General features: G+C 56.8%; 1 protein-coding gene across 1 annotated transcript in view; it reads left to right on the forward strand.

Annotated features, from left to right (window-relative positions):
- Positions 1–26,264, forward strand: part of LOC112613848 — a 194,008-nt gene that overhangs the window by 145,258 nt on the left and 22,486 nt on the right. The window lies entirely within an intron of this gene.

Consider the following 26,264-nt stretch of genomic DNA (forward strand, 5'->3'; position numbering starts at 1 on the left):
GAGGATTGCTTGAAGCCAGGAGTTCGAGAATAGCCTGGACAACATAGTGAGACCCCCATCTCTACAAAAAATGTAAAAGCCAGGCACGGTGGCACGTGCCTGTGGTCCCAGCTCCTCAGGAGGCTGAGGCAGGAGGATCGTTTGAACCCAGGAGTTTGAGGCTGCTGTGAGCCATGATCACACCACTGGACTCTAGCCTGGGCGACAGAGCCAGACCCTGTCTCTAAAACAATAATAAATAAATAAATAAATAATAAGAACTGAGTGAGATTAATTTCAAGATGATATTTTATTTAATTCAACACATCCAAAATAGCATCCTCGCGGCACGTGGCCCACCCCCCCGGATCTGGCCAGGAGCAGCTTCCACAGTGCCAGGGCCTGCCCCCCTCCCCTGCTCTGCAGACGCCATTTGGGGCTAATGATCCAGTCTCAGCTGCTGTCTGCGAGCTGGCACTCAGTGCTGTCACAGTGCTGCAGAGCCGGGCGGCACGCTGAGCCCTGGGTCTGGGCCGGCTGGCGACCTGGGGTTGGGGTTTCGGGGTGAGGGGTGGACGCGGCCAAGAAACATCCATTGTGCCCGCAGCAGCTGATGTGGTTACAGCTGGCGAAGTGGCGGGCGCCCCCTTGCCACCCCCTCATGCCCCGGCTCAGGAACAGACATCCCTTCTTACAAAAAAATAGAGAAAGAGAAGTGGCGGGGTCACGGCTGTGCTTTCCACATGACCTGCCCGGGAACAGAGCGTGTCTTTGTTAGTCCAGCGCCTGTCAGTCGGCCTGAGCCCAGGCATAAGCCACTTAGCACGGCCTCACCCCTGCCCCGCCTGGCGCTCAGCTAGGGCTAGGGGCACCGCGCTGGCCTGCGCCTCCTGCCAGCTGCCCCCGCCACCTGCTCCCGCTGGCGCCCCCACGCCCTGACCCAGCCTGCCTGGGTGGCAGGAGAGGACCCAGGAGCGGGGTGCGTGAGGCCTGTAACTGCTGCAGGCCTCACTTTGCACATCTGGAAATGGGAACAATCGCTGTGGCCACTGCACGGGATGTTTGTGAAGTTCAGCGTCTTAATATGCGTGAACCGGCTGGCAATACTGGAGAAACAGTAGCTACTTTTATTAAGCTGTCGTTCTCATTAATGTCACTGTCGGCTGCCCTCCTTTCACAGTGGCTCTGATCAGCGGTTCCTTCCTGTCTTCCTCCCTCCCTCCCCTCCCCTGCCGTGCTCTCCTTCTCCGCCTCTCCCCCGCCACCTCCTCCTTCTCCCCCACCTCTCAGATCCTGTCACCTGCCCGCTGCCCTTGGTTCTTGTTCCTTCTCCCTTTGAGCCCCTCTCCCTGCTCCCTGGCACCTGGGCATCCTCTCTCAGCCATCCCAGGCTGGCAGGGAGGGAGGGAGGGAGCAAGAGGGCCCACTGGGGCCCACCAGGGAGAGATAGAGCTTGGTCTGGAAGGGCAGTGCACCCAGTCAGGGTCCACTTGAGGTGCTTGGAACAGCCTCTGGTCTGTACACCCTTCCTGCCCACCTCCCCAGCCCAGCCACTCCCCTCAGCACCCACCCAGGGTCCATCAGGTGTGGCCAGGTGGGCTGCAAGGCAGTGCACAGCCAAAGCCCTGTGTGTCTGCTCAGGGGCTGGGGATGGATGGGGGCACCCACAGGCGCAGTAGAGGGGACAGCAGGGCTCTCTCATCGCCCCGCATCCTTCAGCACCCGGCAGGCAGGAGCAGTTTGAGGCTAAATATAAACCCAGCCGCTTTCCCGCGGCCGCCAGCAATGGCCATGGCTCTGTCAAGAAGGATTATCTCGTCCTCCTGCAGGCGGGCATCTGACAGCCGTGGAGGACGGCAGAGGGGAGGGCAGCCTGCTCCATGGGCTGGTCCCAAATTCCAGAGGCCCGTCGGATGCCCCTGGTTCCCGGGGTGCCCCCCAGCAGAAGAGCTGAGACTGAAATCCCATGACACTGATGTGGGCACAAAGGGGCAGAGCCGAGCCGTGAAGAGAGTGTGCCATCCTCTCTGCCAGGCAGTGGGCTCCCTGGACAGGGTGGGCGTCGTGGGAGCAGAAACAGTGGTGGCAGGACCCAAGCCTGTGCAGTTCTAAACTGGCTCCAGTGCAGACACCCCGGGTCAGCAGCAGCGTCAGAGGCAACCTGCCCTTGTGACGCCATGGGAGAGCTGCTGGGGACAGAGGACATGGGCAGAGCCCTCGGCTGCCTCCCACCCTGGAACCTTGGGGAGGGAGGGAAGGAGCAGCCGGGGTGCTCACCTTCCCCGAGGCTTCGTTTCCGGATTCTTCTCTTCCCTCCTTGGTGTACTCCATGGGCTTCTGCTTTGGTGCACCTGGGGATCCTTCTGTGGGGGCCCCTTGGGCTGTGTACCTGGGCCTGGTGGCTCTGTCTGTGGCTCTCTTGGGGCCCTGGGTGCCTCCTGCCTGCCTTCGTTTCCCAGATGTCTTAGGACCTGAGATGGTGCAGGCTCTCCAGGGACGTCTGTCCCAGCCCCCGATGCCCACATACCACCTTGCAGTCCTGGTGATGGGGACCCACTGACTTGTGGCCCCAGCCCCGAGTCCTCACCCCAGACCTCCGCGTCTGTGTTTAGTGAGGGCTGTGAAGCACCTGCCTTCCCAGGTTCCCTCCGCCGGCCCGGCACTGCCCAGCCGCAGCCGCAGCCCCGCACTGCTGTCCTTGTGTCTGGAGATGTGGGCGGTGTCCGTGCACACTGCTGGAGCAGCTGGGCCAGCTCCACCCGACCTCTGGGACGAGGGTGGCCCAGGCTGGCTTGGCCTTTCTGCCTTGCACCCCCAGAGCCCTGGGGCAAGGACAGGACGCTCAGACTCTCCTGCTGGGCCCCTCGCCCACCACTTCCATCCCCTCCCGTGTGCCCAGCTCAGAGAATGTTGCAACCCCTCTGTGGTCCCTCTGATCGTCTTGCGGGCGGGCGCACTTACCCCCCACCCTAAACACAACTGAGTGTCCTTAGGCTGATGTGACAGCGTGCCACAAACTGGCGGTTTAAAACAGCAGAAACTCACTTTTTCACGGTTCTGCAGGCCAGGAGTCCACAGTCTAGCTGTTGGCAGGGCTCCCCTCCCCTCTGAGGCTCCGGGACCCATCCTGCCTCTTCCAGTTCCCGTTGGCCCCAGGTGTGCCCTGGCTCATGGCTGTATCACGCCAGTCTCTGCCTCCTCTTCATGTGGCCTCCTCGCTGTGTGCCCAGACCTGTCTCTCATTATAAGGATGCTAGCCAGTGGATTTAGAGCCCCGTGGATTTCGGTGCATTTAGACTGGATTTAGAGCATCTTAACTTCCTGACATCTGCAAAGACCCCCTTCCAGACTGTCACATTCACAGGTTCCAGAAGATCACGGGTTTTGAGGGGACGCTGTTCACTACAGGAGAAGCAGGGAGGGGGAGGAGGGAGAGGAGGAGGCGGAGGAGAAGGAGGAGGAGGAAGGAGGGGAGGAGGAGGGACAGGAAGAAGAGAAGGTCATCCACCCGGGTTGACACTGGCCTCAGAGGGGAGCAGCTGAAGTGTCCTCTCCCCACACTGTCCCCCTGTCTAGGCTAGTGGATTTCCTGAGTGGACACCCGGGCAGGTGTGACCAAAGTGCCCAGGCCAAGGGGCAGGGGATGAAGCAGGCCGCAGGTCCAGCCGGGTTGCAGGTCCCTGGAGTGGGCGGCCTCCCTGGGAGAGGAGGAGGACCCACTGCCCGGCTGATGCTCGCAGAGGCCCCAGCGCTGATACCCCAGGGCACTCTCAGCCCTGGCCACAGCAGGAGGGAAGCCTGTGGGGCCTCCCAGGGAACCTTCTCAGAAAGTGAGAGATGGGGCCCCTGGCCTGTTGGGGTCCCTTGTCCCTCTAACCACAGCTGAGCATTCATGGACTGGGGGCAATGCCTGGTCAGGGCTCCGAGAGGCTCCTGGGGAGACCTGCCCTGCTTCTCCTTGGGCGGACCCCCTTGTCCTGCGTGTCTTCCTCAAGGTCCTCGAGGCACCTGGCTTGACCTCGTCCAGTGTGATTCCGTGTTTGGGGAGGGCTGCCTCTGCCCCGAGACCACCCTGGTGGAAGTCTCGGAATGGGTTGTCCCGTTGGGCCAGGGCCAGGCCATCTCGGCCTCCTCTCTTGCAGACAACGGGCCCCTTTCATGTTGGCCCCGAGGAAGCCAAGCGGAATAATTCCACCCCTACCCCCCCATCCCCTTCCTGCCCCCTCCCTGCCCTTTGCTGTGAGAGGTTTTCCTGCCCTGCTGGTGCCCCTGGGACAGCTGGAGAGGCCCTAGGCTTGGGGGGTGGGGAAGGAGGGTTCTGGGGCCAGCTCAGGCAGGCCTGAGGTCTGGGCGGTCAGAACAGGCTGTGGGAAAGGAAGCCCACAGGGAGCTGTCTGGGATCCTCTGGGCAACTTATGTGGCCAAGGCCTGGCTTCTGCCACCCGCCAGCCTGGGCTGAGCTGGCAATGTCTACCCTGGGCTGCGAGACCCTCATACATGCCCACTGGGGAGTTGGGAGGCCGGGAGACCCAAGATATGTGGACAGCAAATGCATCCTGGGGGATGTGCTGCCGCCCTGGTCTCAGCTGTGTGTGTGTGTGAGAGAGACACAGTTTAGTGTGTGTGTGACACAGCCTAGTGTGTGTATGAGACACAGCCGTGTGTGTATGTGTGTGTGACACAGCCGTGTATTTGTGTGTGACACAGCCGTGTGTGTATGTGACACAGTGTGTGTGACACAGCCGTGTGTGTATGTGACACAGTGTGTATGTGACAGTGTGTATGTGACACAGCCGTGTATGTGTGTGTGACACAGCCGTGTGTGTATGAGACACAGCCTAGTGTATGTGTGTGTGTGACACAGCCGTGTATGTGTGTGTGACACAGCCGTGTGTGTATGAGACACAGCCTAGTGTATGTGTGTGTGTGTGACACAGCCGTGTGTGTGTGACACAGCCATGTGTGTATGTGACACAGTGTGTGTGTGACACAGCCGTGTATGTGTGTGTGACACAGCTGTGTGTGTGTGACAGCCGTGTGTGTATGTGTGTGACACAGCCGTGTGTGTGTGTGAGAGATACAGCCTAGCTCAGAGAAGGGCTCCCACTTTCCCAACCTCCCTCCTCTAAGGCAGTGCCTCGCAGAGCCCGGAGAGTGAGAAGGCAAGGAAAAGAGGAGGCAGGCATTCTGCCAGCTGGTGCCACAAAACCAGCCAGGCCCTACACACACCTCGCCAAGGTAGGGGGGCGTGAATGCCGCCACCTCCCAGGATTCCCTTGGAAAGGTCTTGAGTCTGCCCTGGGTGCCTGTTTTCGGCTTGCGTCTCACGGGTAGAGGTGAAGCACGCAGGATGCCATGTCCCAGCCCAGCATCTGTGTGGGGCCGCGGGACAGATGAAGGGATGTCAGGCACAGTGGGGCCTGGTGAGGCTGCAGGGTTTGGAGGCGGCCAGGCTGGTCACCCCACTCTCCCCTACACATGTGTGCACACATGCATGCACACATGTGAGCATGTACACACACACGAACACATCCACAGGCTCCCTCCTTCCTCGCCCCATTCCTTCCTGAACACCTGCTCCCCTGGCAGGCTCCCCATGCTTGGTGGGCCTGGGTCTCTGGCTTAGAATCCTGGAGGTCCACTCCGCCATCTCCCCCGCAGCAGACCCTAGGTTCCCCAGGCTTGTTTTCTCCCGCTGTTTCTTGTCTCCGAGGCAAGGTTACCTGGGGGCAGGCCCAGGAGAGGTCTCTGTGTCTCGTGTATCTTCCAAGGCCTCTTGGAGAGGAGACAGAACCATCCCGGGACCCTCCCAGCTAAGTGTTCTGGGCCGTGCGTTGATCAAGTGACAAGCTGGCACGGCCCTGCACTTGCTGTTTGGTGACCTCACAGGAACACCCAGGACGCTTAGATGCTTGGGGAAAAAACTGGGTAGTGCTTGAAATCAGGGCCAGTTCAGAAAATCTGCAGCGTGTCCCAGGACAGAGCCGAGGCCCAGTGAAGATCTGCCGCTTATTTTAGAAATATCGGGGAGTGCCCCACCCTGCCCACCCTGGACACAGCAGGCCTTAGCATCTTCCTCTGAGAAGTTCCGAGGGCACCACTGCAGGGTGAGCTTTTGACAAGAGAGGAGACAAAGAGGTGGCTGAGGGAGCAGGGGTTGGGGGAGGCTCAGCAGGAGGCCACACAGCTCTGCCCTGTCTTCACAGGAGCATTTAGGGCCTGCTCTCCTGCTGTCCGGTCTCACTTGCCCCTCCTGTACGCTCATCAGATTGGGGGACGTTTTGTTTACAAACAGGGCTCAGATGGCAAACAGGCAGGAAACAGGGCACGGCACCATGGTGGATGGTGATCCTGCAGAGCCCTGGGGGTCAGGACTGGGGAGTGGCCCTGAGAGGGAGCTGAGTGCCTGGGAGTGGGCAGAGCCTGGAGGGCCTCGGGTTGGTGTTGCCTCCTACAGCAAGTACTGGGCCCCTTGTTCATTCCATGGCACAGTGATGGGGACAAGAGTAACCAAAACCCAACCCCTGTGTCTTGGGGGAGCCGCCTGCCTGGTGTGTGTAGACTCGAGACCATGTGCAAGGCAGGAGAGGAATACGCGCCCAGTCATGCGGGGGCCGCGGTTCCATTTGCATTTCAGATAAACAACGAATGCGTTTTTAGTATAAAAGTCTATCCCATGCAGTATTTGGGATATACTTACACTAAAAACGTATTCATTGTTGGCTGGGCGCGGTGGCTCAAGCCTGTAATCCCAGCACTTTGGGAGGCCGAGACGGGCGGATCACAAGGTCAGGAGATCGAGACCATCCTGGCTAACACGGTGAATCCCTGTCTCTACTAAAAAATACAAAAAACTAGCCAGGCGAGGTGGCGGGCGCCTGTAGTCCCAGCTACTCGGGAGGCTGAGGCAGGAGAATGGCGTGAACCCGGGAGGCGGAGCCTGCAGTGAGCTGAGATCCGGCCACCACTGCACTCCAGCCTGGGCGACAGAGCGAGACTCCGTCTCAAAAAAAAAAAAAAAAAAAAAAAGTATTCATTGTTTATCTGAAATGAACTGGGCACCCTGTATTCTTGTTTGTTGTGTTTGGCAACCCTGAGTAGTGGGGATGAAGGCTTCAGAGCAAACCCAGGCTGGGAAAGGACCAAGCGAGTGTATTCACTCCATCCCACACCAGAGCAGGGCGAGGCCCTGGGGGGATTGGGGGTGAAGGTGAGGGGCAGGATCAGGCTGGAGACGCAGGGTTGGTGCTGTGGACCTGGTGCCCAGGCTGTGCCCATGGTGCCCCTGCTGGGCTTTGCTGTGGCTGCTCCTGCGTCAGCCCTCAGAGCCATCAAATGTCCCACCTGATGGATGGCAGAGGCCATCTGACCTGACCGATGTTTCCAAAGGGCGAAGTGAATTTACCAGAAACCTGATAGCAGCCACGAGCTCCCTGAGCAACTCGGTGCGGAAGTACGACACCAGCCACCTATGCCGTTTTCAATTTCCTACTAGCCACGCTTTTAAAAAGGAAAAGCAGGTGAAATTTATTTTAATATATTCTCTGTAGCCTAATATATTCAAAATATTATCATTTCAACATGTCATCAATATGTTGAATTGTCAGAGAGCGATTCCTTTTTTCCTATCAAGTCTTCAGAATCCGGTGTGTCTGCTTATAGTATGTCTCAATCTGCACAGGGCACGTTTCGAGGTCTCCCTAGCCACGTGTGGCCCAGGTGACTGTAAGGGACCAGCCGTCTGGCACCCACATCTCCCGGCCCCTGGTCCAGGTGTCCTCTCCCCGTGAGGGGCGCTCTAGCAGGCTTTGATCTGAGGTCTCTCCCACTGGGGGAGGAGTCACTGAGCTCCACAATGGTAAGGGGACTGGACTGCCCGTGGCCAGTAGGGGGCAGTGGAGGTCAGCACTCGGCCCTCCATGGACCAGGACACCTGCAAGGACAGCAGATGTCCTCACTGGGGGCTGCACATCAGCCGGTGGCCTCTGCAGTAGATCGAGTCCTGACCCCCTGGGGCTCCACAGGAATTGCCACCCACAGGGGTGTTGTGGCCCGCTTCTTGTGTGTTTTGGGAGCAGACATCTCCCCGTCAGGATGGTGGGTGTCAGGGGCTGAACTGGGCTCAGGGAACCCCGCCCGGCATGGCTGCAGCCCCTCGGGGCACAGGGTACGGCCTCAAAGAGTGGAAAAACTGAGTGGGCCGCAGAGCGGGAGCCCCGGGAGGGATGCCCTGGCGCTCTATGGGGAGCCCGCCTCCGTTGGGGGTGGGCTGCTGAGCGAATCTCAGGCCCCGTCCCTGCCCTGCTGGGGCCTAAGGCAGAGGCAGGCGCATTGATTCCTTCCCATAAAAGTCTCTGCTCCATCTTGCCATGTGTCTATGTAACTGTGAGCGTTTACTGAGCACCTATTGTGTGCTGGGCAGGCACCATGCCTGGCTCTGAGGATCACGTGGGGACAAGACTGGGCCTTGGTCTGGTTGTAGTGACTGTGACGTCAGGCACCTCCTTTGGGTGTGGACAGGACTAGCACTTGCTCCATGTCAGGGCTGCGGGACCTCCTGGCTGTTGACAGCAGACGTGCATCCCTCTGGTTGGTCGATAGCCCTCCTTCTCCTCTTGGCTCTCCGGTGTGCTGTGCACACCACACTTCCTACCTCCAGCTCCAGTGGTGCTGCGGACTCATGCCCCCAGGACCAGCCTTGGCCAGCAGCCCCAGGAAGTGAGGACAACCCCCTTCCAAGTCCCAGCCCCTCAGGTGGTATAGCCTAGGCCTGATCTGCACAGCCCTGGCGGTCCCTGGCAGGATTGAGCCCGGTGCCCACAGTGAATGCTGGTGAGCATCCATGTGCCCTGCACTGGTTCATTCACTTTCCTGCCCCACTGCCCACCAGTGTATCCAGCGCTTGCCTCCTAAGTGCAGGACCTGAGCTCAACTCCTTGCCTCGTCTGCTTCTGGGAGACCCCAGACTAATAGAGAAACTCTGTCGTGTGAGTTGTCAAGTGTTTTGGATATCTGCCTCAGCCTGGGGTTCTTGGGGGAGGTGGGGCCTGAGTTGGGTCTCAAAAGAACTGGGAAGGTTCTAGAAAGCTGGGAAAGAGGAATTGGTAAGCCAGTCAGGAAGAATAGCATCTGCAAAGATCTGGCCACACAACAAGGCCGTGTTTGAACAGGGCAGGGGCGGAGGTTGTCCCATGGTGGTGGGACCTGTACCCAGATGGGCAGGAGGCCTCAGATCTGGGGCCAGGGATGGGGTGCGTTAAGGGGCTGCCAGGCCCCGTAAGAGATTCAGTCCTTTCTCAGCTGTGATCACTGGGTCCAGCAAGACTGAGGGGGCCCTTCACTTTGAAGTGTGGCTGTGTCTGGAAGATGAGTCACTCTGAGCCCTGGTTTCCTCATCCCTTTTTTTGGATGGGGGAACAGGGTCTTACTCTGGGCCCTGGGCCATAGTGCACTGGTGCAGCTGTGGCTCAGTGCAGCCTCAGCCTCCTGGGGTCACGTGATCATCCTGTCTTAGCCTCCCAAGTAGCTAGCTGGGACCACAGGCATGTACCACTATGCCTGGCTAATTTTTTAATTTTTTGTAGAGAGGGAACCTCCCTGTGTTGTCCAGGCTGGTCTCAAACTCCTGGGATCAAATGATATTCCCTCCTGGGCCTCCCAAAGTGTTGGGATTACAAGCGTGAGCCACTGTGCCCGGCCTCCTCGTCCATAAAATGGGGCTGACAATAGTGGGAACTAAAAGTGATGTGTGAGAAGCACCTGGAACAGTGGTGGGTGTGGGGCACACGTAGAGCCCGCGCTATCGTTCAGATCAGCATCAGAGGTGGTGGGGGCGGCACAGCCATATCAAGCTGCTCGGGCGGACTCTAGAGCAGCCTCCAGTGAGGATGTGGCTTCTCAGCTTCTCACCTGCCATGACTCCCCAAAGGTAGTGCTGCAGGAGACACAGGGTGGGGGAGACCTCCCAGACTGTCAGTTCCTGGGCCACCTTCGCTATTGACTCGACCTGTGATGTTGAGCTGTTGGTAAATGATCTGGGTCCCTTGATAACATGGACGGGGCAGTGTTTAAGGCGGAGTCCTGAAGAAGCAGGTGGGGCTGAGGACCCAGGTGCTAAGAATGGCGTACCACCTGGTGTCTGGTGTCCTTTGGAAAGCGAGCGAGGTCTGTAGCTTGGAAGGGTGGAGTGGAGGCAACATTGGACGTGAACTTGTGGGGCCCGGCACATCGTAGGCCCTCAGTATTGCTCACCCCCTCCCTTCTCCTCTTCTCTCTTGACATTTAGGCAAATGCCCAGGCGGTAGGTTGGGGGTCTCAGAGCCAATGAAAACACTAGCTTTCCACCAGTAGTTGTCAGAAATTTGTGAAGAAAATTCTGGAAAAGTAGGCGTGTGACCCAGAGCTTGCGATCGGTGCCAGGGCACTGGGTGGGACAGTGTAGCAGGAGTCCTAACGGAAGCCTCTGGATCGAGTCCCATCATAACCAGCCTGCAGGGAGCCGGGCGGCTTTTCTAGCGGAGCAGGAGAGATGCCAGCTCCTGGGCATCAGCCTGTGTCCGTCCCGGCCACGGAGCCTCCTGGTCCTCACCCTTCCGTTCCAGCTGGAGTGCGCGGGGTGGCGCGCGTCGGGCTGATGAGCTCCCTGTGTGAAGGGGCCCCTGTGCTGAGCCCATTGGAGCTTTTCAGTTGCCGGGCAAGGTTCTGGGCAGATATTATCGTGACCATCTCACAGATGAGCATATTGAGGCTCCACCCAGAACAGGGCCCACAGGGGCCTCGAACACCACCTCCAGCGTTCGTTCACTCTGTTTTTTCTGAGCTTCCCTGTGATCTTTTAGAGGCCAGTCTTGGGGGCATTTGCACATTCTGCCTCCTACTATTTCAGTTTGGTGTTACATCCTACACCTTTTATACCTTCTTGGAAGGCCTTCTCACAAATAGTACCCATTTAGTGCAACATCCTTGAACTGAACTGAAGTGCTGTTTGAGGCAGCACCTAGCATGGTGCCTGGCAAACATAAGGTGCTCCATAAATGCTTGTTGAGTCCATGGGTAAGCTTTCCCTGGGTCCAGGGCTTACAACTGGCAAAGCCTGGGGCTGCCCCACCCAGCCGGCTCCCTTCTCCTTGGGGTTGCGTTTCTTTAAAAACAAATTACAGGTTCTCAGATGGATAATGACAGGCCCCGCATTTTCACAGGAGAAATCTGTCTGGGAAACGTTAAGTAAGGCAACAAGGAGAAGCAGTCGGGGCTGGGGAAGCCATGTTGCTGCTGTTCCTGGGGCCAAGGGCCTCCAGAGGGGACTGGGTGGGAAGCAGAGTGGGCAGCTGTGGCCCCACCCGGCGGGGCTCTGGTCACCCTCCGTGGAGGGAGTGGACGATGCATGGGTTAGCTGACCTGTGTCACTTGAGGCTGGAGCAGTTTTCCTTTTGCTCACACAGGACACCAGGCCTGTTTGCCTCCTCTGAGGCCAGGAAGTGTGTGGAGCAGACGCCCATTTCTCACTTGGTGAATCCAAGAGCTCACAGAACCAGGACGGACAGGGCCACCACCATACCCAGCTAATTATTATTATTTTTTTCATTTTTTTTGACTTTTTGTAGAGATGGAGTCTCTCTATGTTGCCCAGGCTGGTCTCAAACACCTGGGCTCAAGTGATCCTTCCATCTCAGCCTCCCAGAGTGCTGGGATTATAAGCGTGAGCCACCATGCCCGGCCGGTATCCTCTCTTCTTACAAAAACACCTAATCCAGTGTGACCTCATCTTAACTAGTAACATCTTTCAAGACCGTATTTCAAAAAAGGGTCATATTCTGAGGTTTTGAGGAGCCTGACTTCTTGAGGAGCACTGTTCCAGCCAGTACACTTGTTCTCCCAAGGATGGGCTCTCACCACCTCTCTAGCCCCCACATCCTTTCTCCCCGCTCTGCGTGGCTGCCCTGGAGGCACCGCCTTCTTGCTGTTGCTCCGCAGCACCAGGCATGCTTGTGCCCCAGGGCCTTGGTACACCCAGAGCTCCCCTCCTCACTCCTTCCAGGAGTCTGCTCACATGACCTCTTAGAAATCACACTCCTGTCGCCCCAGTCTTATTTAGGGTGGCTTAGTTTCCTCTGCGCCCCCTGCCCCCATCACCCCGATCTTATTTAGGTCGCCTTAGTTTCCTCTGTGCCTCTGGCTCCCTGTATATTTTATGTGTATTTGCCAGTCTGTGACGCTTCCAGGCATCTGGAAGGACAGGGACCTTCTCTGTCTCTTATCCCTGTCTCCTAGAACGATTCCTGGCACACAGTAGGTGCTAACTCCATCTGCAGCGTGAATGAATGCTCGTGTAGCTCAAGTGTGCAGGCTTGTGGAATCCCAAGGGGTCCTTGAAGTAATGATTTCTTCAGCACAGGGGCTTCAGAGGCCGCACTGCAAGGAAAGAGGAGGGCAAAGAAGGGGTCCACTCCATGGTTCCTCCCCTCTGCTGCCTGAGCTGGTCTGCTTTTCTCTAAATTACATATTTATTTTTGTTTGAAAGGAAGGGAGAAAAGAATTCTGCCAGCAATATACTGAGGCCCCTGTTTGTACTAAAACTTAAAAAATTAGGCCAGTCATGGTGACTCACGACTGTAATCCCAACACTTGGGGAGACTGAGGCAGGAGGATCATTTGAGCCCGGGAGTTTGAAGTGGCACTGAGCCATGATCATGCTGCTACACTCCAGCCTCGGTGACAGAGCACGACCCAACTCTTAAAACCATTTTGTTCATATAAATAATAATGTAACTGGGTGTGGTGGTGTGTCCCTGTGGTCCAGCTGCTTGGGTGGCTGAGGCGGGGGATCGCTTGAGCCCAGGAGTTTTGTGACCCTGCCCTCCTGCCTGGGTGACAGAGTGAAAGCCTGTCTTAAAAAAAAAAAAAAGAAAGAAAAATTCTGCCTGTAACTGACGGAAGAATCTAGAGACTGATTGGAGCATCTAGAGTAATAGCCTTGGACACTGAGGCTCCAAGAAGGACCTAAGCAGATGCAGCCTAAGGTCCCTGAGCCAGCTGGGGTAGAGCCAGACCCCATGTCCAGCTTCCTGACCGCCAGGGCCGTGTCCACCCACTGAGCCTGGCCACGGCTCCTCCCTGCCTGGGCAGTGACCATTGCTAGGGGCTGGCGTGGAGCCTGCGTGGGAAGGTGCCTGAGGCTCTGCACCCAGCAACTTGCAGGTCAGAAGGGCTGGGACTGGGTGGACCTTCCAAGGCGTTCAGAGCAATGTTGTTTCCAAGTTCAACATTCCCGCTTGCCAGCGGCTAGCTCAGTGTCACATGGCACACGTTCCAGGAAACAGAGCAGCCTCTGCCATCCCTGGAGGCCAGTCTGGGTCTGATAGCCTGGGGTGGGTCAGCACCCTCAAAGCCCCGGGCAAGGCGGAGAAGGTGGCAGTCGGGGAAGGGGAACAGCCCACCCAGAGTTGCTGAGAACTCCCGGAGGCTTCTGGAAACATTGTAACTGGCCACACTGTTTGCACTTTCAAACCTTGTAGCAAAGAAAAATAAATACATAAACCTAATCAGAGGAGGTTTGCAAGCAGTGACCAAGGGACTGTTTGTACTGCAGTGAGCCAGCAGTGGATACTTACAGGGGTCTGCTGGGTTCAGGACCTCTCGGCTGTGTTCTGGGGACGTTGTTCCCAGCCGTCTTGGTGACTCTGTGAGCAAAGGGCTGTTATCTCCATTTTTTTTTTTTGAGACAGAGTCTCGCTCTGTCGCCCAAGCTTGAGTGCAATGGTGTGATCTCGGCTCACTGCCACCTCCGCCTCCCGGGTTCAAGCAATTCTCCTGCATCAGCCTGCTGAGTAGCTGGGATTACAGACGTCCACCACCATGCCTGGCTAATTTTTGTATTTTTAGTAGAGATTGGGTTTCGCCGTGTTGGCCAGGCTGGTCTCGAACTTCTGACCTCAAGTAATCTACCCACCTTGGCATTCCAAAGTGCTGAAATTACAGGCGTGAGCCACCATGCCCGGCCTCCGTTTTGCTTTTGAGGAAACTGAGGCTCTGACGACTTCGAGGTCAGTGTTGATTGGTGAGTGACCCTGCGGGGACTAGATGTCAGTTAGTCTGAGTCAAAAGCTCATGCTTTTTCCTACTTTGTCACCTCCCAAAATAGCATTTGGAAGGGAAAACAGAACAGGGCGTCATTGTTTGTTGTTTCTGACCATTTGTGGTTCGTGGCGGAGACAGAACCTTGGGGCAAGACGTGAGAGGCCATTTCAGGTGGGCCTGGAAACTCTAAGGGCTGCAGTCTCAAAACCAAAGATTGGGTCACATGGTTCAACAGAGCGTTTTTGTGCTGTCTCCGGGTGGGAGACAGACATTTCCAGAACCTACTGAGGGTTGCCGGAGACCACAAAATGGCAAGATAGGAATAGTGGCCTTGGGCTGCCTCTAGAAAGGGTGAGAGCCTAGAGGTCAGGGGCACTGGCGGACCAGGCCTTGGGAGTTAGAGTCTCAGGAGGCTGCTGAGGTGAGCCAAATTCGGGAAGAAGGGAGACAGGCCCAGAGAGGGCATCTCGGGGGAAGATGCCAGCCAGGAGGAGGGGGCGAGTCACCGGGTGGACGGCACAATCTGGTAGCTCGCGGGAGATGAGGTGGGGCCTGAAATGAGGGACCCCAATCCCAAGGCCTGTGTGGTGGGAAACTGCCAACTCCCAGAGGCCCTGCCCAGTGACTGCTCCCACCCCTGATTCTGGCCAGGCTGAGCAGTGGGCAGAGGTCTGGAGAGCTGTGTCCAGGGCCGGCCCCAAGGGGGGCAACTGTGCAGTCACCCGGGGCCCCAGGCTGAGTTCCACACTCCCCCATCGCCACCTTGATGTGCTGCATTGTTGTTGAGTGAAGAGTTTCCCCTTAGATCTGAAGGGGTCCTGCCTTGTGGTCCAGGTTCACACAGAGTGGCTGGTCATCTGGCCAACCGCCACGCAGCTTCCAAGTCCAGTAAGGCCTTGAGCCTGAACCAGGCCTGAGCCCAGGAGCATTTTCTGTGAACTGCTTCTGCACCACCCGATTCCTTTGCACATGAAAGTTTAACCAAGGTCTCGCTGCACACCCATGATGGGGCAGGAATTAAAAAGACAGATAATAACAAGTGTTGGTGAGGATGTAGAGAAGTTGGAACCGTTGCGCATGGCTGCTGGGAACGCACATGGTGCAGCTGCCATGGAAAACAGCCTGCAGCTCCTCAGATGATGAATTTAGAGTTGCGTGAGGACCCAGTTACTGCACTCTAGGTACCCAAGAGGATGAAAACATCAGTGGCCGGGCACAATCGTTCACGCCTGTAACCCCATCACTTTGGGAGACTGAGGCAGGTAGATCCAGGAGTTCAAGACCAGCCTGGCCAACATGGCAAAACACCATCTCTACTAAAAATACAAAAATTAGCTGGGCTTGGTGGCACGTGCTTGTAGTCCCAGCTACTTGGGAGGCTGAGGCAGGAGAATCACTTGAACCTAGGAGGCGGAGATTGCAGTGAGCTGAGATCACACCACTGCACTCCAGCCTGGGTGACAGAGCGAGACTCCCTCTCTAAAAAAAAAAAAAGAAAGAAAGAAAAAGAAAACATCAGAACATCGGTTCCACAAAAGCTTGTGCACACACGTTCCTAGCAGCATTATTAGTAATAGCCTAAGTGGAAAGAGCACAGAAGCTGTCAGCTGATGAGCGGATAAACAAAATCTGCTCTATCCAGAGAGTGGGGTATGACTGGGCCATAAAAGGAAGGAGCACAGAGGGTGGGTCTGCCCCATCCGTGACATGTCCAGTAGGCAAATCCACAGAGACAGGAAGCAGATGAGTGGCTGGCAGGGCCTGGGGAGGGCGATTCCGGGGGAAAGAGGAATAAGTACGAATGGGTATGGAGTTTTGTTTTGGGTGATGGAAAAGTTCTGGAGTTAGTTTGCACAGCATTGTGAAATGTAAAAGCACTGAGTTGGACACTTTAAAATGGTGCTTTTTATGATGTATAAATTGCATCCCAATTCATTTTTTTTAATCTGGTTTTTTTGAGACAGGGTCTCACTCTGTCACTGCAGCTGGAATGCAATGGTACAATCTCAGCTCACTGCAGCCTTGACCTCCTGAGCTCACTTGAGCCCAGGGACCTCAGCCTTTTGAGTAGCTGGGACTACAGGTGCATGCCACCACACCTGACTACTTTTTAAAATCGTTCGTAGAGATGAGGTCTCACTATGTTCCCAGGCTGGTCTCGAACTACTGGCCCCAAGTGATCCTCCCACCAAAGTCTCTCAAAGTACTTGGATTATAGGCATGAACCGCCATACTCAGCCTAGATCTCAGGGTCTTAAAAAGCTTTAGTGGTGAGGGAGGCAGGCCTTGGGCCTGGACGAGCACTGTGTTTTGACCTCCGGGGGCTCTTTATTGTCCCTGTAAATTCTTCCAGTGTCACAATCATGGTTTTCAAACCAAAATTTGAGTCCTGTGATCTGATAAAGAGTATTTTCAATTTTTTTTGTTTTTGAGACGGAGTTTCACTTTTGTTGCCCAGGCTGGAATGCAGTGGCACGATCTCCGCTCACTGCAACCTCTGGCTCCCAGGTTCAAGTGATTATCCTGCCTTGAGTAGCTGGGATTACAGGCACATGCCACCATGCCGAGCTAATTTTTGTATTTTTAGTAGAGAAGGGGTTTCACCATGTTGGTCAGACTGGTCTCGAACTCCTGACTTCATGATCCTCCCACCTCGGCCTCCCAAAGTGCTGGGATTACAGGTGTGAGCCACTGCACCCAGCCCAGTCAATTTTAAAAATATGTTCATATGAAAAATTTGACAGGGGTAGAAAGTTGGCCTGACGGTGTCTACTTTAACAAGATCCTCGACTGGAAGGGTCATACATATCTGGAATCGGTGCTTCCCTGGCTTATTCAGGATATGGTCTCATCACAACCACCTGGGAGGGGTGGTTAAGCCTAAGGGTTAATGGGGAGGACTCTGAGCCTCCGGCCTGGTTTTAATCTCACTTCCACCACATCTTGGCTGTGTGACCTTAAGTGAGTTAATTAATGTGTCTGGGCCTCAGTGAACTCATCTGTAAAATGGGGATGCTTGTTGTTGGATTAAATGAGTTTAGCCTGTGATATGGTTCGGCTGTGACCCCACCCAAATCTCATTTTGAATGGTAATCCCCACAAACCCCACAGGTCATGGGAGGGAGGCAGTGGGAAGTGATTGGATCTCGGGGGCGCTTTCCCCTATGCTGTTCTTCTGATGAGGAGTTTGGCGTTTCCACGGCTTGCACTCACTGTGTCTCCTGTCGCCTTGTGAAGAAGTTGCCTGCTTCTGCTTCCCCTTCTGCCAGGATTGTAAGTTTCCTGAGGCTTCCCCAGCTATACAGAACTGTGAGTCAATGAAACCTCTTTTCTTTATAAATTCCCCAGTCTTGGGCATTTCTCCATAGCAGCGTGAGAACAGACTCATACAGTCTGGGGCTTACTTTGTGGTTTCAGCTCATGTCCAGGGTAGAGGCTGTGATCAGCAAGCCCGTGTGGGCGCCTGGAAGGTGCTGGACGATGTGGGGTCCTGATCAGTTTAAGACCGAGTCCCTGCCTGGAAACATTTCTTCCAGTTATCTATTACCCTGTGACAAATCACCCCAAGCTTAGCAGCATAAACCATGATCGCTGATTTTGCTCACAGGTCTGTGATTTGCATAAGGCTTGGCAGGGAGGGCTGGTCCTGCCCCCAGGGCGCCAGGAGAGGCAGCTCCCCTAGGACTGGAGCCTTCACTTCCAAGACAGTGCGTGCACCTACCACATGGCTGCTAGATTGGTTCTGGGCTTGTTTCTTTCCACAAGAGCCTCTCCCTGGGCAGCCTGGGCTTCCTCACAGCATGGTGGCAGGGTCCCGAGATCAATGTCCCAAAAGAAAGAGCTGGATTACTTTTATGACCTAGGCTCCAAAGCTACAAGGCACCCACCACTTCTACCACATTCTGTTAGCAGATACAGACACAGAGACCTCCTCCTGCCCAGGTCCAGGAAAAGAGGACAAAACTGGAAGGTTCTAAGGCCGGATGTGGTGGCTCAACACCTGTAATCCCAGCACTTTGGGAGGCCGAGGCGGGTAGATCGTTTGAGGCCAGGAGTTTAAGACCAGCCTGGGCAACAAGGTGAAACCCTGTCTCTTCTAAAAATACAAAAATTAGCCTGGCATGGTGGCACATACCTGTAGTCCCAGCTACTCCAGAGGCTGAGGCAGCAGAACCATTTGAACCTGGGAGGTGGAGGTTGCAGTGAGCTGAGATCGCACCACTGCAATCCAGCCTGGGCAACAGAGTGAGACTCTGTCTCAAAAAACCAAAATAAAACAAAAACAAAACTGGAAGGTTCTGGAAGAGCATGTGAGGTGGGAAATACCGTTTGTGGCCATTTTTGGAAAGTAGAATCTGGCACACATTGTGTTTGTTCCATCCTCGTGAAACAGAAGGTCAAGGCTGCATGGATTCATACAGGTCACTGTCCCCTTCCACATGCCCATTTTACAGATAGCAAAACTGAGGTCCGGGGGGAGAGTGAACTCTGAGGATCACAGACTCACAGCCTGCCACATACGGGTTATTTGGGAGGATGTCCTGGAGTGGGGAGTGGGTGGGTCATCCTTGCCCTCATGCCCTCCACCCCCATATTGCCCGGTACAGTTCCCTGGCCACGCCTGAATCCAGCTGGCTACGGTCAAGTGGTCCCCCAGGTCATGTCCCAGAAGGTCACTCAGCCTTTTGGCCTCTCCTCCTCATGTTGGCCACACAGCAGTGCATGCAGTAAGCGCTCAATAAATGCTTGGCTGCTTATGACCGACCGATGCCAGGAAGTTCATTCTCACCAGGCCAGGGCAGAACATAGGACAGCGGAGTTGGGGGGCCAGGCCTGGCAGGCCCTCTTTCCGCTCCTCCTCCACAGCAAGCCCCCAGACGGGGTGGAAAGGCCTGGAATTCCCTGTCCAGGGTGGGACTGTCACCCCAGAGAAGGGTCTTCTGGCCACTGTCTGCCCACAGCCTAGAGGGTTCCGCTTCCCCAGCCACCTTCTCAGAGGCGTCGGGACTGCAGGAAGAGCCGGCTGAGCCAGATAAAGGCACAGTGGGGGCCGGAGGGAGCCGTTTCCCAACAAAGGAAGCCTGCGGAGGCCTTCCCCCGCCCGCCTAAACACTCCAAGCTCCTTTCAAGCTCTCAGCCGACTGGCGGGCTATTCAACTGCAGCACAAAATGGGGTGGGAGGTGCCTCTGCTTCCCAAGCAACGTAGAGGCAGAGCCGTTTATTTAAAAGAAAAAAGCCACAACATGTTCCAGAATATTCCTCCTCAGAGTGCAGGTCCCTTTGTGGGCCTGCAGGGTCTGCAGTGGGGCCGGGAATTGGAGAGAGACAATGGACCTGGGTCCCTCCCCATAGCCATGTCCGTGTCCCTGCCGGGTCCTCATAGCTTCTGCCTCTCCAGTGATTGACAAGGCTTTGCGGCTGGGCGTCCCCGCCCCGGGGCCTCCCGTGGTGGACTAGATGGACAGGGACAGAGGAGACCACCCAGACCTCCCAGCTGCACCCCTGCCCCTGCAGCCTGCCAGGGGAAGAGGATGGCAGGGCCTGCAGGGTGGCTGATGCCCCTCCTGGACTGGGGGCCCCAAGCCTTCATCGGGGCCCAAGAGGGGCGTTCGGTGGGGGATTGAGGGGTGAGGTTGGCTGCCCTCCCCTAGTGGAGCCAGAACCCCCATGGCCCCAGTGTTTTAACATTGGGGGAGATCTCTGCCCTGGGCCCCTCCCTGCCCCCACAGCTCCCTGGGACCCCCAGAAAGAGCCACAACCTTGGCATCAAACCAAACCCAGTTAGAAACCCAGCATTGCCCTTTAGGAGCCAGCCAAGGCCTGAGCTTTTCTGCACCTGTTTGCTCATCTGTAAAATGGGGGTGGACGCTGGCTGCCTCCAGGGCTGGCGTGTGAAATGAGTGGAGAAGGACCTTCAGAGCATCTGTGTGCTGTGAATACAGGGCCTCAGCTCTGCTGGGGCGGCGTGGGGAAGACATGGGGTGGGTGTGAGTCAGCCACTTCCGCTAAGCCTGGAACAGCCCTAGCCCCAGGGGCTGCTGGAAGGATGTTAGCCGGGTGTCCTGCTGGCTTGGGGGCTGCAGAGCCGCCTGCAACTGGACCCCAAGTCGGGCACCCGCTGGCCCCGGGCCTGGGTCTCTGCAGGCTGTGGCAGCCCCTTGGAGACGCTCAGCAATGAGCCCTGGGGCGCTGCGGGGTGCGGGGAGAGGGCAGGAGAAGGTTTGCCTGTGCCAAGGCTCATTAAGCGCCGGTGTTCCGAGGGGATTAGGCCGGAGCCAGCCGAGGATTCCTTGGGCTTGGTTATTAAAGGCTCTGCGCAGGGTAAACACCAGGCGCTTCCTTTCAGAGCCGCACCTGCTAATTAGAGGGCAAGGAACTCATTAAAACAGTAACTCCAGGGACTGCCTGGGAAGAAGGCTGGGGATGGGAGGGGAGGGAATGTGTGGGGAGGGCGGAGGGCAGGAGGGGACAGGACCGGGCATCAGGGGCAGGGGGCAAGGGGCTGGGGGGTGGCAGGTGTGAGACCCCGCCCACCAGGGGCTTCTGTGCTTCCTGCTTTATTTTCTCCCCCCTGGCAAATGCCCCTGCCAGGTGCTCTGCAGTCTCCCCGGTGGGCTCTGAGGTGCACGTGTTCTTCCCGGTGGCGGCCAGGAGTGGGGAATGGGCAGAGCCACGTCTGAGAATTGCCTGCTGTGCTGGGCTGAGTAGGGAACCCAGGGCTCATGTCCTGATCCCCTCACCAAAGAGGCTTTGCAGATGTGAGCTCGGGACTTTGAGACAGTGAGAGTGTCCTGGGTTGTCCTTGTGACTGTCCTTAGAAGAGGGTGATGGAAGCTGATGCTGCGGGAGAGGAAGTGGGCTGTGTGGTGACAGACTGAGGAGCTGGAGTGCTATGGGGTGGGGGCCACCAGCCAAGGAATGCAGGGGCCTGGGGAAGCTGGAAGAAAGGACGGGGAACAGTATCCCCTGGAGCCAGCCCTGCCCACACTTTGACTTTAGTCCAGCAAGACCCAACTCGGACTTCTGACCTCCAAAGAGGGTGCATATGTGTTGTTAGAGCCACTGTTCGCGGTCATCGCGTGTTACAGCAGCTGGAGAACAGAGACAGCCCCTCACAGCAGGCGCCTCGCCTGGGGCACTGTGAGGGGCTGCAGCAGCCCACTGCCATGCTGTCTGCCTCTGCCAATCCAGGAAGGGTGCAGGTGGGCAGGGGTGGGCACCGGCAGGTATAATGCATCATTTTCTGTATGTTTAAAGTATTTCATAATTGAACTGTGAAATGACATCTGCCTGGATCCCAGAGTCTGCCCCTCTCTGAGTCCTCCTGCCCCTCTTGGATAAATGTCAGTGGCCAAGCATGAGCCCCTGGGGCCCGGGGACACATCTTCCCTGTCTTTCCCTGTCTCCCTCCTCCCTCCTTACCCCACGCTTGGGAAGTCGGAGTGTTTGTGGAAGTCTGCTGCTGTGTAGGAATCACTCTTGTCTTGCTGCTTAAGGCACGGGGGGAGCTGTTAATGGCTCACATTTCAGACCCTGGCTTTGGGGCAGGATTTAATGCAAGCCACCTAGTGGGGAGTTAGAGAGGTCATACCCTGCTGTGTTGCTTTAGGCTAGGCACCTAACCTCTCTGAGCTCAAGTGCTCCTCTGGAGATGGGAATAGAGATGGGAAACGCTTCCCGTCTGTTTTGTTTGTTTGTGTGTTTGTGTTTTTGAAGACGGAGTCTCACTCTGTCGCCCGGGCTGGAGTGCAGTGGCACGGTATCGGCTCACTGCAACCTCCACCTCCCGGGTTCAAGCGAATCTCTTGCCTCAGCCTCCCAAGTAGCTGGGATTACAGGTGCACGCCACCATGCCCAGCTAATTTTTGTATTTTTTGTTTTGTTTTGTAGAGATGGAGTTTCACCATGTTGCCCAGGCTGGTCTCAAACTCCTGACCTCAAGTGATTTGCCCGCCTCAGCCTCACAGAGTGCTGGGATTACAGGCCTGAGTCACCGCGCCTGGCCACTCCCTGTCTTTGCCGTGCTCCTGAGGGTGTACCTCCCGTGTTTGGAAGCTTGAGGGGCAGGGCCTGAGACCTCTGATGGGCGCGTCCAGCCTTGGGGCCTCCGGAGGAAGGGGTGTGTACACCTGAATCACCTTTATGGCAATTCTGCATCCAGAGGGTGCTTCCTGCCTCAAAGTGGAGGCTCTGGGGTTCTTTGACAACCAGCTGGGGCTCCTGTCCTAGCCTGACTGCCCCAGGTCTGAAGTGGGGAGCCAGGGATAGGGCAGGGGGCCCAGACTCCCAGTCACACCCAAGCAACTGGGACAAGTACCAGAGGTGACTCATACCTAGAGGTAGAAAGCACAACACCGCTGCTCTTTGTCCCTTGGGGTCCTGTAGCCGTCGGCCATGAGAGGGGGCTGCGGTGCCATCAACCCCTGGGTCTGTGTGCCTTGGTCTCCCGCTTACAGACCTGGATGGGCAGAATCCTCCCTCTCCCTAATCACACTAAGGACTGCAGTACGTACTGAGCGCACACTGCGGGTACTTTGTCTTCCTTATCTCACTGAATCCTCCAGCAACCCTACCAAGTCAGGACCAGTGTCCCCACTTTCCAGATGGGGCGGCAGAGGCTCAGAGAGGGGATGTGACTTCCCCAAGGTCACACAGCAGGATCCACAGCCAGCAGCTCTTGGTTAATATGAGGCTTAGGGAGCTGAAAGCCCACCTCCCCATGTATGCTTCTCCCCGCCCCCAGCTGGCAGGACCGAGAAGCCAGGTTTGCACTGTGCTCAGCAGACCCCACAGGCCTCTCCTTCTCCCTCGGCTTCCTTTGTGCCGAACCGAGGGGTCAGGATGGCGTGATGCTTTTCCCACCCTGGATTTAGTTGTTTTCCTACCTGGAAACACCGATTCGGCCTCTTCCTGTCTACATTTCCCTCTGAAACACCCTCTCTCCCCCTCCAGCCTCTTCTCTCCTCAAGGTCATTGCTTGTCTTTTGAGTGCCCTTCTTGGAGGGTCCAGGGGCCAGGCCATGTGCTGGCCACCCAGGGAGGATGCTGTCCCACCTCAGAACCCCCCTTTACCCCTTGTCTCAGCCGGGGCCTTTGTGAGTGGTCTACGCCAGCTTCTCACACTGAACCTCCCTTGCTCCCAGAGTGTGTCCTTTCAGAGGCCACCAGAGACCATCACCACCAGGGACCACTTCTCCACCTGTCATCCCTTTGCACTCTGCAACCTTGGACCCTTCTAGAAACCCCCAAATCAGCCAGCCCTCACCCAGAGCTGCAGAATTGGTGGGAGGTGGACCCTGAACTTCACAGTGGGGAGGCTGGCGGGCAGGCCCAGCATCTGCAGGGCTCTCACCAGGAGGGGTGGGCGGGGGAGCTGCTGTCACAAGGGGGTCCTCCTTCCTCAGAGAAGCCTTGGCCTGGCTCTGAAGGCCTCCCAGCTGATCCACGCAGGCCTACCCAGGTCATCTCCAACAGTCTCCCTTACTGAGAGGGCAAGATCCCCTGCCAGCAGCCCCAGAGGCCAGTGTGATGGAGCAACCGACCCTGTGCTTGCCAAGCCCACCACGCTTCTCTTCCAGCCCTCCTTCTTGTCTCTCTTGCAGGCTCCTCTGAGCACGGCTGCTGCCCGGCCTCGGGACCTTCCACTTTGCCCACCTCACCCCCTTAGGGCTTGGGGGCTTGGGTCAGGTGCCTGAGGCCAGCCTGCATCAGAAGCTGGCTCCGCCTCTTTCCTGTGTGTGGCCCTGGGCCTCAGTTTCTTCCTCTGTGCAATGGGGACAATAACATACCAGCCTCCTGGGAACTGGCTGGGTTACAGGAGAGCAAGCCTTTGGAGCTGGCCGGCAGGCATGGAGGCCCAAAGAGGGTCCTCAGCTCTGGACCTGGACGCCTCTTCTGGAGATCTCACTTCTGGAGCTCCCCGCCGTCTCTGCGCGGGCATCCCATCCCGTTGGGCCACTTCCCTCAGTGGGCCCCAAGCTGCAGCCTCCTCCTCTCCACAGCCCTGCCTGCCCTCCCTGGCCCAGAGGCCCCATGCTTCCACTTTCTCTGCCTGGGTAGTGTTGACATTTGGGATGTCCCGTGCATGGCAAGATGCCGAGCTGTGCCCTTGGCCTCTCCTGGTAGATACTACTGTGACAACCAAAATGTCCCCGTCAGCCTGTGGTCCATCAGCCTTGGGATCAACACCGTCCTTCCTCCAGGGCGTGGACACGGGCCCTCTGCTTTCCTCAGACCTGCTCCCTCTCCAGCTACTCTCCTGGTCCCGCCCTCACCGTGTGCACTGACCAAGCTGTCTTCTGAGTCCACACGGCCTTCCTTGCCCCACACATGATGCTGTGCCGTCACTCCTCTACTCTGTGATCGACTTGGCTCCCTACTGCCCATGGCCTTGCGGGAGTTGAGCTGGCGCGTCCGGACTGTGGATGTGGAGCTGCCACTTGCCACCTGGTGACCCTGGGCCTCACTGGCCTTTGTTTGGTCATCTGGAAAAAGTTATCCACGCCTCACAGCGTTTCTGGAGCTGACTTTGGGCAGGGCCTGTGTGGGGCAGCTGCACTGGTGTTGCTGGAGTCACTGTCTTGTTGCCAAGGTCCCGCACTTAGGCCCTTCTGGCCTCACCCACCGTCCTTCCCGGTGCTCCAGCCATGACGAGCTCCCCTCTCCCAGCACCCCTTCTCTGCGTTTCCTCTCCTGTCTCTGTCCCCAGGTTCTGCTCATCCTTGAAGGACATGGTGTCCTGACCAGAGGGTGGACTCTGAGGTGCAGGGACAGTGCATTGGCTTTTGGGGGTGCTTGGCATGGGGTGGGCCACTTGTGAGGAGCCCCTGGTTGGGGCTATGTGATCCGTGGAGGGACGCCATTTTTCTTCCCCCTAAATGTGGGGGTTCAAGAACCACTACCCCAAAATATGACTGTAGGAGACCAGAATGTGCCACCCCAAAATATACTTCTTCAGCATATTTACAGCCGGTTATTCTGAGAAACTGCAGAGCCAGGAGTCTCTCTGAAAAGCTGTCCTTTTGTAAAAGCAATTTGCATTTGTAAAGGAGAGCCGCATTAGTGAGGTGTCTGCACCAGGAAGAGAGCTGCTCCGACAACTTTTATCACCAGAGACTTTATCTGCTTAGCAAGACAAGCTTGATTCACCAGGCACCTCCTCCCTCACCTCCTGCGACTCCCGGAAGCCCCAGGCCCCTGCTCTTCCTTTGGCTCGGATGCTATCTATACAAGCGACAGTCACCTGACCCTTGTTTGAGTTTCCCGTGCGGTGGGACTCCCGTGTCTGCGCATGTAATTAAACATGGTTTTTCGCCCGTTAATCGCTCATGTTGATTTATTCATAGCCCAGCCAAGGAACCTCGGAGGGTGGAGGGGAGTCATTTTCTCTCCCGACACCCGTCCCGGGAGGCCCCAGCTCTGAGCCCGGGGGTGACCGGTCCTGAGTACTTTTCACTGACACAGCCGTTTGCCCCGGGTGGCACTGCTGAGGCCTGGAGCAGCCCCGGGCCCGAGCGGAGGGCCGTACTGTCTTGGCATTCTTTCCTCGGCAAGCCAGTGAGTTCAATCTGCTTTTTAATCAACAAGACTTTTGATCCAGCAGGAATGAGTAATTAGCATGGAGCCGGGAGTGGGCAGTTGCAGGAGGCGGAGGCCGTGCCGTGCGGGCTGGGCTCCCTGCAGGTGCTGCGGCGTGGGTTTCTGGGGTGAGGGGGTACATGGCCTAGAATAGGGGGAGGGGCATGGGGTGAGGCCGTGCACCGCAGAAGGTGCCCAGCCCCTCCCACTGCCACTGCTGCAGAGTGGCAGTCTCATGCCCCGCACCACCAACAGTGACAGCAGCAATAACACTGTTGGCTGCCGGGAGAAAGAGGAGAAGGAAAAGAGGAAGGGACGAGGTAGAAGGGAGGGAGCCATGTCCATTTTAGAGTAGGGAACCCTGATACCCAAAGAAGCCAGTGCCTTCGAGCTGCTGGGTGCGCTGGGAGCAGGGCGGGACACCCTTCAGACCTCACGTCCAGTGTGGAGTTTCCCTGCTACCCCAGATGTCCCATAAAGAAGTCCCCAGCTTGCTGGCCGGCTGGCCTGAGTGCACTTCCAGCAGCTGGGGCTGGGGTTCCAGGAGGACAGAGCCAGGGCAGGACCGCATACTAGGACAGGTGTGACTCAGGCCTTCCTGGGACCCTAGTGTCTCTGAGCCATGGCGGAA

Source organism: Theropithecus gelada, chromosome 20, assembly GCF_003255815.1.
Source record: "Theropithecus gelada isolate Dixy chromosome 20, Tgel_1.0, whole genome shotgun sequence".
NCBI lineage: Eukaryota > Metazoa > Chordata > Mammalia > Primates > Cercopithecidae > Theropithecus > Theropithecus gelada.